This window comes from Ursus arctos, unplaced genomic scaffold (genome assembly GCF_023065955.2).
Source record: "Ursus arctos isolate Adak ecotype North America unplaced genomic scaffold, UrsArc2.0 scaffold_6, whole genome shotgun sequence".
NCBI lineage: Eukaryota > Metazoa > Chordata > Mammalia > Carnivora > Ursidae > Ursus > Ursus arctos.
The window spans coordinates 73,301,245-73,317,027 of record NW_026623078.1 but is presented as its reverse complement, the minus strand read 5'-3'; the positions used below and the strand labels follow the sequence as shown (position 1 = coordinate 73,317,027).

General features: G+C 43.2%; 1 long non-coding RNA gene across 2 annotated transcripts in view; it reads right to left on the bottom strand.

Annotated features, from left to right (window-relative positions):
- The window catches only part of LOC113252729 (uncharacterized), a 323,663-nt gene that overhangs the window by 88,485 nt on the left and 219,395 nt on the right, over positions 1 to 15,783 (bottom strand). Inside the window, exon 1 of one of the 2 annotated variants that reach the window (XR_003314989.4) lies at positions 6,287 to 6,339. The exons of the other annotated variant lie outside the window; for it this stretch is intronic. This is a non-coding gene — a long non-coding RNA (uncharacterized LOC113252729). Of the gene's footprint in view, positions 1 to 6,286; positions 6,340 to 15,783 lie in introns of those variants that run through there. 2 annotated transcript variants of the gene reach the window in all.

Below are 15,783 nucleotides of genomic sequence, written 5' to 3'. Positions count from 1 at the left end.
GTTCAATAATTCATCAGTTGCGTATTACACCCAGTGCTCATCACATCGCAAGCCCTCCTTAATGCCCATCATCTAATTTCTCTCTTCCGCCCACCTCCCCGCCACAGCAACCCTCAGTTTGTTTCCTAAAGTGAAGAGTTCTCTCGTGATTTGTCTCCCTCTCTCATGACTTCCCATTAGTTTCCCCCACCCGGATCCTCTGTGCTGTTTGTGTGCAATATCTTATATTGCACACACAAAATACTACCTTACACATGCGCACACGCACACACATTGTTGGTTAGAACAAGGCTTTCCCTTCCTATTCCTCCTGTAAACATCATTCCCTTCCACTCTGGGGAGGCAGAGTAGAAGTGAAATTTGCTGAGTTTGGAGATGGGCTAATTTTGGTTGCCATCTGGGTTCTAACACTTATGATGATGGGCAGGGTATTTAAGTTCTCTGAGCCTCCATTTCTAAATCAATCAAATGATATCTAGCTTTCAAGATTATTATGAAAATAGAAATAAAATACATAAAGTATGTGGCACATAAGACATGCTAAAAAAATAACAGCTACTATTATTAATATGTTTTACCATCATGTACTTCAAATATCTAGCTCCCCTAGATCAAAAAGCCGGCTAGCCGTGACACAGCAGGAAATCAGAAACCTCTGGCACACACAATTACTATGTAAAAGATAAAAAAATCTAAAAATAATCCTCTCTAATGATATCTCTCAAATATACTCTGAGATCCTAATGTTCCATCACGACTAAACTTAATTGGATTGCAGTTCTGGTCCTAGGACAAAGCAGGAAGAATTGTATTAACAACAAATACCAGTTTTCACTGGGTAAATGGAAGAGTCAACAGACAGGTGTGAAAAGCCTGGCAGGAAGGAGAATTCCATAGGTTTATATTATCAGAGTTTTCCTGTATAAAAGTCACTGATTCTGATCAGTGAGACAGTACAGTAATTTGAGTTCAGTCTCTGATATCTGACGGGATCCAAATCTCAGCTTTGCCCCTTTCCCCCTACATGAATAGAAATCAGTCCCGTCATAAAGACACTCAAGAGCAGACACCACTGTCAGCTGGGGAATCCACATTAACAGGAGCTATCGTCGTGGAGAATTTACCATGTGGCAGACACTCTGATGGGTGGGCTACATACCTTTTCTATGTTAAATAGCCCAATGGAAGCCGTATTTTTAGGAGAAATCAGAGACACAGAGAGGTTATATAAATCCACCAATGTCACACAGCCACAAATGACAAACTCATGCACAGAGTCTGTGCACCTTGCCATAATCATTTTCTCATTGCTCATTAAAAATAACTCCAGGATAGGATGCACTGGCAACATTTGCTTTTTAAATGTTGGTGGTTCATATTTATATAAACCAAAAATGGGAAGCTGCCGTATCATAAATATGAACAGAAGTGCAATGATGGGGCACTTGCAGGCCCTACAACTAGGTCTGTGTCCAAAGCATACATTACCTTCGAAAGGTATGTCAGCTTAATTGTACCATATGGCCAAAGAGCCTTCTAGGGTCATGAGTGACTTCCAGGGGTCAGTAAACAGCATTACACTAACCGTCCGAGAACACACACAGACCCAGCGTGTAGCGAGCATGACTTCCTCACTTCCCATCAAAGAAAACGAGGCTCAATATACCTGAATAAGACCCTGCAGATAGAGAGACACGTCTGGTCTGCGGCAGAGCTAACACACCCACCTAGAACTCCTGATTCACAGTCCAGAGAGTGTCCAACTGTGCAAAATCATAGCAAGAAATCACAAGAACCTTTTCAGTTCATTAGTATTTTGGCTAGAAAAATTAGGACAACTCATGTTTATTGGAGGTCTTATTTTTTAAATAAAGATAAGCTAGCCACTCTCTCATTCATGCACCTCATCTCTGCAACTTAGGAACGAGGGGTCAAAAACTGGGCAATCTGTCATCATACTAGGTCATCGCATCCCACAGGCATTCGGAGACATACAGGTCTACGTGAATCAGGGAAACATGTCAACATTTAAGAAAACTCGCAACACTGTGATATCCTGTTCAATTTCTAGCCATCTTTGTTACACTTCGGGCCCATGAAGCCATCTCCAAATGCCCAGCACAGGATTTTGGTGGAGAGAAGATGGTCAGCAGATTTTTGATGAATGAGTAAAATGAAAAGGAGCTTATGTTTAAGGATGGTTATCTGTTGGCTAGGCTAATAACACGAAGTAGCTTTCTCCTCCCAAATTGCTCCTTGAGTACTTTATTCACACTGACCTCATGGCATTGGCCTCAGTCCTTGTATAGCCAAACAGCCCTTCCACTAGCATATAAACTCCTTGATGACACACTCTTTTTTTTTTCAGTGTCCCCTCAAAACATATGCCCCCATCAATAACCTGAGCCCAATGCTTGTCACCTTCTAGGAGTTCACTGTGTGTTTACTGAATAAAAGTGAATCTATAATGAAGAGGGTAACCAGGATGATCTCTCAAAGACACTTTCAATCCTAGTAATGCATGATTTTAGCATGGACTATGAGATGTCTTCTATACGTCCTCATTTGCTTCTGTATTTTGTTTAATAAGCTATCTGTGATTCACATAGTCACTGATGTGGGAATGTCCAAGGAATATTCATACCTTTCCTTGGGATGCCAAGCTTGAAAATAAATGCTTCCTTTGCTAATGTGTTCTAAGATGGCAGGTACTATACCCAGATGCCAGCATGGGGGTTTTAAATAATGACACAGCATTGTTGGTTTTATGATTCTTTTATTTATTTTTGGTTTACTTTATTCCTAAAGACTGTATTTTAAGATGGGTAAGCATAGTAATTCTTGGCTCCAACCAAATATATTTGTTTTATTAAGTAGGAACCAAACTATATTCTACATCAGAGGACTAACCAAAAGATCCTCACGTTCTTCAAAGAGTATCTAATATGAACCCTACTTATTATAGATTATGCTAGAATGCTGTGAGAACAGAGCACATCATCTAAAATTTTCTGCTGTAAGGCAAAGTCAGAAGGCAACTAGGCCTTTCCCGTGAATTGCTAGAAGGAATTAGGATGCCCAGAAAACTAAATTACAACCAGAATAAAACATTCTGTGTTATGTACAAGTGGGAGTTGTCAGGTCAGCTAAATCAATTATTCACCATTTGTCCAATTTGGCTTTGTATAAATCTTCATTTCCTCACACAGCAAATTCCGTTTGCTGTGAAGCCATGCCCAGTCAGTAATGAGGACAGAACACCAAACATTTAACCGAGGACAGTTGCAAAATTTACAAGTTCTGCCCTTCAACTGGCTTCATTTCTCTGCAACTTTCCCTTGCCCAACAATCATTATTTTTGTCTGATTTTCATAGGAAAGTCATAAACAGAAGCAAAGTCCCTTCACCCGACAAAAGAGAATTATGTCAATTTTGCTTTATGATTTCGAAGCCCAGAATTCCAGCTGATACCTATCACTGGGGAGGCTAGGCTAGGTTATGAAAAGCATAGATAGTAACAGGAATAATGGCTATAACAACAGACATTTCTAGTATTGTCTAGGTGGTGGCAATCAAGCACTTGACATATATTGTTTTATTTAACCCTGACAATACTCTTCAAAGATGTGCCTTATATCACTTCACAGTTCCAGCAGCTTCGGTGTGAAATGTTAAAAAGCCTGTCCCAGGTCACAAGGTTAGTATTAGCAGAGCCAGGACGCCAGAGGTATTTGATAAATGGTAATTTTGATCCCATGCCTTCCTTCTCTTAATTTCCCTTCTTGAGCATGGGTCATCGGGCCATTCTCTCTCTTGCTACCATCGCTGAGAGCTCTGATTTCAGCAACTTCCACACCCCAGAGGCCCTTCTGCGGTGACCCTTTATTAACAACATGATCCATTTATAAGAATATTCCTGAACTCTGCCCTTGGAATCAATACCTTCTTATCAATCAGCTGTAGCAAATTCTCTGCAGGGAGCCCTGAGGAAGAAAATAAGACCTAAGAGGAAGCATCTGTATAATTAAAAAGGACAAGCCCCCCTTACAAGGCAAAAAGAAGGAGCAAAAGAGATGTGGAAATTGATTGAAAATTCAATCCCAAAGACCCAATCTTGGACCAAATGAATTGTTTTGTAGCTCTGAACCTTTAACTGAATCACTTTGATTGCTGGAACTTGCTAAAGAGCTCTGCTGATGTGTACGTGGGCCCCGGGCTGTCACCAGGAGACTTGGGTTCTGCAAGGAAGCAGGTTGGTGACTTTGGCCAGGGACAGACCCCTCTCACAGCGGTATTGGAACAACAGAGGTGAGAAGTGCAATGAATGCTGCTCTTGTCTCTCACGTTTGCTGTACACAGAAGCTGGTTAACAATATCGAGTCATCGACTTCAGTGGTTTCCAAACTGGGTTCCACTGAGCGCTAGGGTGCCCCAGTGGAGCTTCCAAAGTCTCGAGGGGAGAGAAGAGAGGTGAAATAGGTGAGTGGCAATAAGTAGATGAGTTTCTTCCCCTCTATCCTTTTTTTAGGCAAAGCACCTGTGACATAATAAAAATATATATTTGGTCTCTGCTCCCATTCCTAACACAGCCATCCTATAACCTTTGTAATGTCCTGAGTGATGGGGGTGATGGGAGAGTCTTACACAAGAGGTCCTATATCCCTGGAGTTTTCTGGGTTATAAAAGCCTTTTTTGTTCTAATGAGATGACTCTTGGCGGGCTCCTGGATAGTTTTAAGATAGGAGCTTGTCACAAGAAAAACCAAGCCATGAAAAGAAGTTTGGAACTTTCAGCCTCACTCCCAACCTCTGAGGAGGGGAGAGGAGCTGGAGAATGAGTTAACAATGGATCATGCTGAGGTGGCGAAGCCTCCATAAAAACCCCGAGGCCACAGAGAGCTTCGGGGTTGACTGCATCTGGGTGCCAGGAGGGTGACACACCCCAGCTCCATGGGGACATGGGAGCTCCTGCCCTCGGGACCCTCCCAGACCTCGCCCTGTGCACCCCCCCGCCTTCATCTGGTTGTTCCTTCATATCCTTTGTAATAAAGCAGTCAATATAAGTGAGTGTTCCCCTGAGTCGCCTGGGCTATTTTAGCAAACTACCAAACCAGAGGAGGGGGCTGCGGGAACCCCCGGTTACAGCCGGTTGGTCAAGCACACAGATGACAATCTGGACCTGTGACTGGCATCTGACTGAGCCCTTGACCTTGACAGGTGGATGGCTGCAGACTGCACTGAACAGTAGGGCACCCAGCTGGTGTGCAGAGGTGGAAAACCGGTTGTTGCTGTGAGGAAAGATCCCACACCTTTGGTGTCCGAAGCATTGTGAGTAGAGAAATGGTTTTCCTGGAGCACCTTTATTATCATTTGTGCTATTTCTTGACATTCTGTGTCATATTTTATTTGCTTGGGGGGACCTATTGATAAAAAAAAAAAAAAAAAAGTGGAGAGAAGGATTCATTCTCTCCCAGAGTGAGGGAATCAGGTTCGCCAAGATGTGGCAAAGTGAGTTGGGAGCAGGGCACAGAGTAGGACCCAGAACCACCTCTAACTCCCGTTTCCAGGGGGACGTTCGTGCCCACAAAGCGCCAGCGCTCTTCACACGCCTAATACTCCGATCCCTGTGCTGAGCGAACGTCATTGTGTGATTCCAGCTCTTTCCTTTGGTCTGGCAAGGTCAGTTAATGCCCATCCGGAGGTTCATAAGGTCACAGATGGGTTGCGAGGAAACGGCCTGAGTGCTTGGCTCACTGGCTCGGCCCCGATGATATGGAGTTGGTGGAATTAGGGGAACAGGGAAGGAAAAAATACAGAAAGCTTGCCAGTGCTCCCTCAGCCTCTTAGCTTCCTCGGCTGACTCATGCAGAGAACAAAAACACAGGAAAAAAAATACAGAATACCTGTGCCTTCCTATAAAGTGGTATTTAAGGCGGTCTGCGAAGTCAGTGACTAAGTTGTGACACTTGAGACCAGATGAGAGACCAGCACTTTTTGTTATTTCGTAACATTTCTCAAAACCAGTCTTTTAATCCAGATGTTAAAATGTTATTCTAGACATTTAGGGATTACTTAAAGTTGTAATAAAAGTTTAACATTTAAATAAAATTAACTTAAGTAAATTAAAATGTTAAATTTCATAAACCATCATGGCAGTTCCTCAAAAAAATAAACATAAAATTAACATATAATCCTGGGATTCCACTTCTGGACATTCACCCCAAAAGATCTGAGAGCAGGGACCAAATGGATATTTGCACACCCATGTTCAAAGCAGCCTTACTCACAGTAGCCGAAATGTGGAGCAACCCAGTGTCCGTCAATGCAGGACCGGAAAAACGAGGTGGTACGTACATACAATAGCATATTATTCAGTTTCTGAAAAGGAAGGAAATCTTGTCACGTGCTACCACACGGAGGAACCTCGAAGACTTACGCACAGCGAAATAAGCCAGCCACCAAAGGACAAATACTGTATGATCCCGCTTCCGTGAGTCTCCTGGAGGAGTCAAATTCAGAGGCAGAAAGTGGAATGGTGGTTACAGGGACTGGGGGGAGTGGGGAGGGGAGAGTTAGGGTTTAATGGGGGCAGAGTTTCAGTTTGGGAAGATAAAAAGTTCTAGAAACGGACGATGGTAATGATTACACAACATTATGAATGTACTTAGTGCCACCGAAGGGTTCGCTTCAAAATGGTCGATGGTAGGGTGGTGTGCGTAGTTTTACACCACAATGAACAAAACAAGATCAGTGCCAGGCAACACGTTGAGACGTACATATGTATATGGTATTCAACACAAAGGAAAATTCCAAGCACGACACCCACGTGTACTTTGGCCTTTAACTCCACTCTGACATTGTCCAGTAAGGACTTTATTATCGAGAATACAGTAAACAGGATGCCCATTGTGGCGGGAACTGAATTTCTGGGGAAGGATCCTGGATTTAATCCTTTTAGGAAAAATCGACTAACTCTGATTTATTATTAGTACCTCAATGATGTGAGTTATTTTAAAGAGACAGCGCTTTTCCTAGCTGCCACCTGGAGGAAAGAAGTGGCTCAGACCTCAGGAATGGTCACTTGTGAGTGAGCACACCGGAGACACAGCCCCTTCCTGCCACTGTCCACAACAGTTCCCATAGCGCATTGTTTCAGGGATATCCTTATCTTTTTATGGAAAGCACGGGAGAGAAACAAGGGCCCCTTCCTACCAAGGTTGTAGAGAGGGTAAACATGAAATCAATGTATGTGAAAGTGCTCAGCAAGGGCCCAGCACATAGCAGACACCCAAGGAACATTCTAGAACATATGCTGTAATTATCTACTACACTCTAGCTACTGTCAGATTCATTCAAAAATGGTAACTGAGCATCTATTATGTGCCTGGGTCTTTTCAGGTCACAGATGATAAAACTGAGTAAGTTCAAGTCTCCGCTTTCAGAGTGTTGACATTTTTGTAGAGGGACAGAGAATACTGAAATAAAAACACACTGCCAGTGGAGGTAAGGGAGAAGAGGAAAGATGAAGAAGCAAGGTAAGAGGAAAAGAGAGCAATGGGGACAGTGCTCTTTTATCTGAGACGACTTGGGAAGACCTTTTAAATCAGAGACCTGCAGGGCACTAGGGAGCTTTGCATTCGGACAGATGAGTGAAGGGTGGTCTGGGGAATGTGAGCAGCAATCAAAACACCTTGAGGTGGGGACATGCTTAGAAAGTTCCTCAAATTGACCAGAAGCTAGAGTAGTAGAAGGGGTGGGGGTACTGGAACATGAGGTTAGCAAGGGGTGTGGACTTGTGCCTGTGCTGTGTGTGTGCCCATCTTGAGGACAGCGTGCAGATTATGCAGACTGTGGCTCAGCAAACCTTTTCTGCAAAAGGCCAATAGCAAATATCTTAGATCTGGGGGCCTTACGGTCTCTGTTGCAGGCATTCAATTCTGCTGTTGTGGCGAGACAGCAGCCACAGACAAAAGGTAAACAAGTGGGCAATAGCAAGAAAACAAAACAGGTAGAGATTTGAGGGTCCTGGTGAGGTCTCTGGCCTTCACTCACTGAGACAGAAAACCACTGGGGGGTAACAAGTTATGATTTCCGTGACTTACCATGATCACTTGGGAAACCAGGGTAATCGTAAGGAGGCTTTCATAATACTGAGGTGGGAGATGCTGGTGGTCTGTATTCATATCAAGAAGGAGAGCGTGTTTCTTGATATGAATACAGACCACCAGTATCTCCCACCTCACTATTATGAAGGAGAGCGTGTTTTGAAAGTAGAGCCGAACCAAGTGGCTGACAGATTGGATTTGGGGTGTGAGAGACAGGAGTGGGGGCTGACAGTCAGCTTTGTAACCTGGACAGTAGGCAGAAGGAGCCGCTCCTTGCTGGGCTGAGAAGGACTGTAGGATGAGGAACTTTGCAGGGGAGTCAAGAGCACACGTTCTCACAAGTGCAGGTGGAGATGCCAAGTGGATCAGTTAGTGGGTCATTCCTAGGAATGCACTGGATTCATCAGTGGGGAAGTCACTGGTGTGTGGATGGCACTGCAGGAATTGCAACCAGATGGAACCGGGCCAGAGGGAAGAGAGATTTACCACATAGAGTGTGTGCTGTACCCTGAACAACAGGACCAAGGTGAAAGTGAAGGCTCTGGAGCAGGTTAGCCTCAGGTAAATCCTGCTATTACCATGTACTACCTATGCTTTCTTAAGCAAATTAGTTAATCTCCCTAGGCCTCAGTCTAGTCAACCGTGCTCAATGCATAAAATTGTTGTGAGGATTACAATATCCAGTACCTAACAAGCTCTCAGAAAATCATGCTATTCTCCTGCTTAAAACCTGCAATGACCTCTACTCACTCTTAAAATAAAATCCACACCCCCTGGCATGGCCTCCAAGTTGCTGACCATTCCTGGCCTCTGCTGGCCTCTTCGGCTCTTACTGCCCCAGGCTCTCTCTGTTTCTAGGTTCCTCACACCTGATCTCCGTCCTGTTCCACAGCTGCACAAAGGCATTTGATCCAAACACTTTTCACTTTCCTTCTCTCCTAGTTCCTTCTAGCTCCTCCTTTAAATTTCAGCTGAAATGGTACTTCCTTGACCAATGGTTCCCTAGACAAGCTGACAGCATCACAACATTTAGCAATTTCCTACATGCACACCTGCACTCAGGCGAAAATAGGATTCATTTGCATTGCCACTGGCACGTGTTATGGAGAGGTCTATTCTACTCACTATCAGATGGAGAAGGGCAAGGAAACCAATGTTTCTAAAGTGTCTATTTGATTTCAAGTACTATATTATGCACTGTCCGTATAGTTCTATCAATTAAACTTCCAAAGCATATTGAGGTCAATGTTATTATCCTTCTTTGAGATATGAAGAAGTAGGGATCAAAGATGTGAAGCATCTTGTCTGAGGCCATAAAGCTAGCAGGTGATAAAACTGTGTTTTGAACCCAAGTCCGTGTCCTCCCTGACCTGTCCTCATTCCTCCACACCACACAGCGCTGAAAGATAGGTTCCATTTATGCAGAACCTCGTAGCCTGCATTCTGGGAACAAGAGCTATGATTATTTGTCTGCAATTATGCATTGCTATAACATCGCCAATAAAAAGTAATTAGAAAGACAGTGGGGGAAAGCCCCATTCCATTCTGCGTCCCTTTTCTCGGTGTCTTTATTGAGCAAGGTCCTTTGGTCTAAATTCTCTTGTCATGATCCCATAGGTGGCCCCACACCGAAGCAGGTGCTAACACATGACCACCCTAGCAACCATCAGAGGAAGGTGCCACTCCTTGGCCTCAGGGAAGAAATGAGCATTTTGTAATATACAGAACTGTTCGATCACTATGCTGTGCCCCTGAAACTAACACGATATTGTATGTCAACAATACTTCAGTTACAAAATAAAATTTTTTAAAAAAGAAGTAAAGCAAAACAAAATGTGTGTCACACTTCGGTGACAGGTGTTAAAAGAAAATTGTTGCAGAAAAACCAAAACAGAAAGAAAAGAGACCCCCTGCCATTTCCACTGGTTTTGCATCACAAGGTAGGAAGGGGGATAAGACCTAGAATCAACATGCCCACAATCTGAGCCCTTATTTTGTCACTATCTCACAAAAAAAAGGAAAGAAAGACCCTGTTTTCCTAGGAAAGCTGATGTCTTCCTCCATCTGAGTCTTTAATCAAAATACCAACTTCACAAAGTGGCTATGAAGCTAAACCAAGAATAGGAATAGAAAGGACTCCTGCTTGGACCTGCTCCTCTTGTTAAAACTGCCACACATGGTGCAAAATGGATGCTGAATGAATTTAAAAGACCTGAAATGTGCACCCAGGGAGGACTTCCTCAGCACGCATCAGACCATCGCTGTATCAGGAGGCAAATACCAAGTACACGGGCTCTGGTGGACAAGGTGTAATCGCCAGTCCTCAGCTACCTCGCTTATAAAATGATGTGAATGACACTTCGTCTATCCCCCAGGAGCCAGGGTCCACAGAAGACAGCAACCCCTTGAAATTCCCTTCTACATTTAAAATGCATACTTCCGTGGGAAAAGGTGCTTATTTTCACCCAAGTCTTATAGCAGGCATTTGTCATCTTTCCCATCATCCAAATGGGCCAAAATTGTTTGTGATACGATTAGTCATTATATCTATTTCTATTTATATTCTATCTATATTTATTCATTATATCTATTTCTTTATATCTATAAATAGAAATAATATTGTCTGTCTTTGTTCAAACAGTGGCTACCTGGAGGCGGGCTGATTTCTTCCCCACACCGTGCCTGCAATTCAGATAAACACCACTAGGTGGAGAAGTCGCAGATCATGGCAAATTCATCCAGAAGTGTTTCTCTAGTTTTTTTTTTTTTATTTTTAAAAAAGATTTTATTTATTTATTTGACACAGAGAGAGAGAACACAAGCAGGGGGAGTGGGAGAAGAAGAAGCAGGGAAGCAGGCTCCCAGCGGAGCAGGGAACCTGATGCGCGGCTCGATCCCAGAGCCCTGGGATCATGACCTGAGCCAAAGGCAGACGCTTAACGACTGAGCCACCCAGGCGCCCCTCTCTAGTTCTTTATGTTTGGAATTTACTTCATCACGAATAACAAATCTTAAAAAAAAAAAAAAAAAAAAAAAAGCAATATATTTATTTGTTTATTTATTTGGACAGGTTGATCCTGGTCTCCACTAAATTCCATTTTCCAAACTTCCAGAAGAGTAAACCTGCTTCATTCTTTTTATTCTGACTCATGTAGAAAATAGTCCCTTTAGAGAATAAAATAGGTATCTTCACACCCCTAATGATACACGTAAATTTGATTAGTCACCTTACATATTCCCATGGATTATGTCTTGAGGTCAATCCATGATAACTAGAAGCATCTGAAGAAAGAGTGGACCCGATGATGTTACTAATATTATTAACTAATATCAAGTATCAGAAAGTACTTGGTAAACAGTATGTCCTCAGTAATTACAGCACAGGCTATGAGCCAGGTCCTTCTGTCTGCCTAATTTCTTAGTTCCACGAGTATTTGCTGAATTTCTACTATATATCAGGCAATGTGCATAACGCGGTCAAAAACAACAGCCATTCTGCCTTAAATTCATTGTCTACAGCAGGGATACACGCATTAAATAATTAAATAATAAATAATTCTGAGTGAAATCAGTGCCATGAAAGAAAAGAACAGAAAGTTACAGCACAGAATAATGGGCAAAGGGCTACTTAAGGTGAGCAACAGGAAGGGTATTTCTGAAGATGTGACATCCAAGCTAGAACTCAACAATGAGGAGGGGACAAATACATTCTCCATGAGGAGAACATTTCAGGCAGAAACAAACACACATATAGGATCCATGAGGCAGAGAAGACCTTCTTGTGTTTTAGATACAATAATATCTGCATGGATGGGGCACCCAGGTGGCTCAGTCGGTTAAGCGTCTCTTAGTTTCTACTCAGGTAGTGATCTCAGGATTATAGGATTGAGCCCTGTGTCAGGCTCTGTGCTCAGCTTGGAGTCTGCTTCAGATTCTCTCTCCATTTCCCTCCTGCTCATTCTGTCTCTCTCTCAAGTAAGTAAATTAAAAAATATATATCTGCATGGCCAAAATGCAGAAAAGAAGTCATAGAAAAGTGCAAGACATGCTTGGAAAAGTAGGCAGAGGCCAGATCACAAAAGGACTTAATCCCATAATAAGGAGGTTATTGCAAACACAATAGGGAGCTCCTGAATGCTTTTCAGCAGAGGAGTGAAATGATATGTCTTAAAATGATTGCTCAATGCTGTTGCAGAGAAACTATATTGAGCTGGTTTCAGTGAGTGTAGGAGACCAATGAGGAGTATGTTTTTTGTTTTCTTGTTTGTTCTTTGATGACTTATCATTCAGGCTTCAGCGGGAAACAGAAAGCACTTTCAAACAAGGACAGTTTGGGAGTTTAATACCGGATAAAGGTAGAGATGGGGTATAGGGAAGCCAGAAGAGGGCATTGCAGTTCCCCGGGAACAAGGAACAGAAGAGAGCCAGTACTCTACCAGAAGGCACAAAGGCACAAATGGAGAGAAGGGTAACTAGTTCATGGAGACAGAGGGCTGCCTCCTGTCAGAAAATGAGACTTTGTGCTCGGATCCCTGCAAGTCTGTGGCCTCCTGAAAGGAGGGAGCCCATGGAACACATACCTCAACCTCACTCACTCCCTTCCTCCAGTTTCCTGCCATTACTGTCCATGAACTGAATCTGACCAGAAGTCCAAGGGCAAGGGGTCTTATTGACATAGCTTATGCATACTAGCCTGTCGAGGAATACAGCAGGATGGAGAAGGATGGAGAATGGATCTGGAAGGGAAAATGGCAAATATGCCCCCCCCCCCCAGGGGATAGTGGAAATAAAGGTAAATGGAAGATTTCAAGATATAGTTGGATATAGAATTCCCATGAGGTGCATACGTATTTTATACGGAGAGTAGGCGCGAGGCATTAACTCTGTTCCTTGAGCTTCTATCTGGAGTCACAGGGTTGTTATGGTGCTAGTTACTGAGATGTGGTAGGTTTGGGATATAATGGATTCTTAAAAAGCTCAAGATTCATAGGCATGTTGAGTGGTAGGTGCTTGGGAGGCACCTCAGTGCAGCTGTCACGTGGGCAGGGGAATGAACAAGACCGTATCTCACAAGATACGCCTCGTCTGGAGAGTCACCAGCATATACGTGGTGTTTAATGAGATGATAATGCCTATTATCTAGAGAGAGATTATAAAGGGAAGAGGGAAGAAAACCTATCTTCAAGTTCTGAGATCAGAGAGAGGAGAAGAAACCCGTGCAGAAGCTTGAGCAGGTGCAGTCAGAGACGTAGTAAAAAAAAAAAAAAAAAAAAAAAACACCAAGAACAAGAACAGGAATGCGTGAGATCACAGATATGAAAAGAAGAGTATGTTTCGGGGAGGAGGGTGGGTCACTTGTGATGAATATTCAATTGAAATGGTAGCAGCTAGGGGCGCCTGGGTGGCACAGTGGTTAAGCGTCTGCCTTCGGCTCAGGGCGTGATCCCGGCGTTACGGGATCGAGCCCCACATCAGGCTCCTCCACTATGAGCCTGCTTCTTCCTCTCCCACTCCCCTGCTTGTGTTCCCTCTCTCGCTGGCCATCTCTATCTCTGTCGAATAAATAAATAAAATCTTAAAAAAAAAAAAAAAAAGAAATGGTAGCAGCTCAACACCACCTTCCGTAAGTGGAGAAGTCAGAAGCCAGATTTGAGAATATTGTTCATAGTAAACCTGTAATACAGATTTCATTATGTTTTTTTACTTTAATAAATGAAAAAAATAATGTTGAGCTATGTCAAGTAGATCTTTCAGTTATTACATATTTTAAGACAGCATTGTGATCCCCAAACCCATGTTCTTTCCATTCTGCTGAGTAATGCTCCAACTCCATGACTCACGCGGCACAGGGAGAAGTCTGGAAGGAGCCATCAAGTTAGTATCTCCACCCCCCCACCCCCCAGGTTCACGCTACATCTGACCTTCTCTCGGCTCTGGCTCCTGAAGGCAAAGGATGAGGAAAGGCTTCCACTCCAAAGAGGGAAAAAAATAATATAAAATAAATGGCAAGATATTAATCTTGAGATCATTTCCAGAGAGGTGTTAAATGCACCCATTGGCATTAACAGCAATGAGCCTCAAATATCACTTGTACAGCAAGCTGCTTAGCTCAGCAGATAACAAGTCACAGCAGGCCTTCTTGGGTTGCAAATGTAGTCACTCTGTTTGCCAATTAACTCTTTCCCACATTGCTTTTTATGTAACCAGCCAGAGAGCTTTGCTGAGACAGCACAATCTGCTAGAAAATAGCACTGGCCTGGAGCTGGAAGAGATGAGGTGATACAAACAGTTGGTAGTAGTAACCAACAGTAGTAATAATAGTAATAGAACAGTCATCAGTAAGCCAGAGCTCTTGGAAGATCTGGAATTTTCGCAGGCAAGACATTGTTCTTTCATCTGAAGAAATTTCAAATTGTCTAAGTTGTTCTAAGCATGCTAGATAAAATACCCTGTGGTCTTTCCAAGTACCCTGCCAATTGTCCTTAAATCATTTGTGATACCATAGACTAGATTTCTCCAGGAGCAGGTGGTTTTGTGTCCTAGAGAGAGGCTATCTCATCCATTAGAACCACGACTTCCAGCAAGGAAGTCTTCTGGATGGTCTTTGACCTTCTAGCAACATTTGACACGGCTGACCATCTCACCTTCTGTAAAATGTATTTTCCTTTGTCTTCCTGACCACAATTTGCTGGTGGTCCTCCTACCTCACTGATTATTCTCTCTCTTCGGTCACCTGTTCTGGCTCTTCCTCTTTTCTTTAACCTACAAATATATTGAAGTATCCTGGGATCTTGCCTAAATTTCCTTAAGTTTTCCATCTATTCTCTCCCCATGGAGGGTGCCGGTATAATTTACCATCCAACACAGGACCACCTTGAGACAGCTAAGATCCTAACCCAGACAATAAGTACTATAGGACCACAGATGGCTTTCTAGGTGACCACATCCTGCCTGGCAAAGATTCTGAAATCTTTCTCTATATACTCAGGACTCACGTACTCAGTAATCGCCTTAACACTTCTACTTGGATTCAAACAAGCGCTTCAATTGTAACATAGGCAAAACAGAATTCTAGAATTTATTCCTGCCCACCTGTTCCTTCTTAGGCTTCCCCATCCTAGTAAACGGCCCCATCCTTTATCCACCATTCATAAAGCCAAGCATTTCCTTTGATTTCTCATCCCTTCCTCCCAATATCCAATTCATTAGCAAGTCCTGTTGACTCCACTGCCATCTTGGATAAAGCCACCACCACCTTTTGTCCAGATACTGCAATAACATCTTACCTGCTCTCCCTTCTTTGATTGTTGTCTTTCTAGGAACTATTCCCTACCCTTTGAATAGAGTCATGCTCTTTGATGCACAAAACTGCCCACATTGTGGCCCTCTCCCACCTCATTAGTCCCACTTCCTTCCCCCTCCCGTCTCATCCACCCTGCTCCAGTCTCACTGGCCTTCTCAGGGCTTTGCAGTGGCCCTTCTCCACACCCTGCAAGCACTGATCCTCAATGGCTAGCTTTTCCTTGACATCCAGAGCTCTGCTTAAATAATAACTTTCTCACCTGCGGTTCCTCATCAGAACCACAGAACCCAGCAAATGATTTCATTACCTTTCTCCCTCAGACTTTCTCAAGGACTGTATATTACTAGTACCATTCTTGAGTCATAAAAGAGAAGTG